The following is a 1752-nucleotide window of genomic DNA, read 5'->3' on the forward strand; positions in this document are numbered from 1 at the left end:
ATAGATACTAATTACTATTATATGACTTCTAAGGTAGACTTTTTATAAGGACACTGTCACAGAGTTAAGTCAGAAATTGGAATTTAACAACCTTTATTCTGGGGGTTTGGGGGTTCCTCTGATCCTTGGGATGCTTGGTATTACAGAAGACTTTTGGCGCTTCAGTTCCCTTAAGTCACGTCCCTGCTCCTCTTGTTCTTTAAACATATGGGTCAACATTTGACTGTGTTCCTTCTGTTGTTTTATTATTTGCTCCATAGCTTCCTGTATCTTGGTGACAGACATCTCAAGATATTCCCAATATTCCGCTTGAGGAATCTCTGGGAGGAATTCCTGTGCTCTCTTCTTGATAGGATCCTCCTGTGCTTGTTGTCTCTCCATTGATGCTTTGGTGATTGACTTTTCAATTAGGATATATTCAGTTATTCCCATCTTGACTCCAGCGTTCTTGCAGAGCAGAGAAATCACGCTTGGATAAGCCAACCTGGCCTCTTTTGAATTTTTATTAGCAATCTTGTAGAGTTCAGTGNAAAGTTCACTAAATAAATTAAGCTTGAAAATATAAATATTCTCTTAATAAATCAAATAATACAACTTCTCAAACCCAATCCATTTTAAATGACTTTTTAAACAAGACTAGAATTTTGTAGAAATTTCGGCAACACCTCCCCTAAAACTTGGACTTTTACCACCCGGTTAGGGTCCCAACTAAACCGTTTCTCATTCCTTTTCAACAGCTCAAAACCATAAATTAATTCAAAGCAAGCTAAATCCAACAGTCGCCTCAGTGGCATATCTCAAGAAAACCATTTCAAAGTCAACTCAATATCAACCGATTTAACTCATTTCCAGAGCTTTAAAGAATTGGTTCAGCAATAAATCATTTATCAAAATCAAATCAATTAAAGCAACCCAGGCTGAATTTCAAGAGTATTCTATCTTTCACATCATCAAAATAATCAACTCAATTCAAATCAATCCTCAACGGGTTAAACTCATATTTCAAATATTTAAAGAATCAGCTTCAAAATATTACATTTCACAAAGCCGCACAACAACTCAGCCAAACCAACATTCATAAACATTCGAGTCAATCAAATAATACATAAGGCCGATACAATCACCAAATACACATTTTCTCACGTCAGTATCCATATGTAATTATTCCAACATGTAAAAATATAGTTTTTGGAAAGCGCTCCTACCTCAAAACGCAATTCCATAACCCCAACGCCTCATCAAGTCCTTTCTGCCTCAACCCGAACTGACGGCAACCAAAACCTCAACTCCAAGCCACTTTCGCAACAGTCTCAACAACTCGAATTGCAAGATACAACAACCGAAACTCAATCCTATAGCAATTAATGCCACAAACCTCAGCGTATGATAACAGAACGGTAACTAAAAGGCTTTCAAATCCAAACGCTTACCGAACCGAAGAAAGAATGGCTGAACCGAAGAAAGAATGGCTGAACCGAAGCAGCGGCGGTCTCCGAACCGGTTTGGCGGCAGCCCAGTAGCCACCTCAAGCGGCAGCGATGACCTGAACTATATGCAGTGACAGTGAGGTTTCCAGAAACTCAACGGAAAGGGGAACCAACTTAAGACACTTACCGATAGACTTTTTCGGCGACAGCAAAAGCAGCCAGAAGCTCCGGCGGTGGTTCCGGTGGCCTGGTGCACGAATTGTGAATCACACTTTTCACAACGCGTACCACTAACCAGCAAGTGCACTGGGTCGTCCAAGTAATA

At 39.9% G+C, this 1752-nt stretch overlaps 1 long non-coding RNA gene across 1 annotated transcript in view; it reads right to left on the reverse strand.

Moving 5' to 3' along the window:
• Window positions 1-1259, reverse strand: part of LOC110265476 — a 2325-nt gene extending 1066 nt beyond the window's left edge. Inside the window, exon 1 of the long non-coding RNA XR_002351620.1 lies at window positions 1206-1259. This is a non-coding gene — a long non-coding RNA (uncharacterized LOC110265476). The remainder of the gene's footprint in view (window positions 1-1205) is intronic.

This window comes from Arachis ipaensis, chromosome B08 (assembly GCF_000816755.2).
Source record: "Arachis ipaensis cultivar K30076 chromosome B08, Araip1.1, whole genome shotgun sequence".
NCBI lineage: Eukaryota > Viridiplantae > Streptophyta > Magnoliopsida > Fabales > Fabaceae > Arachis > Arachis ipaensis.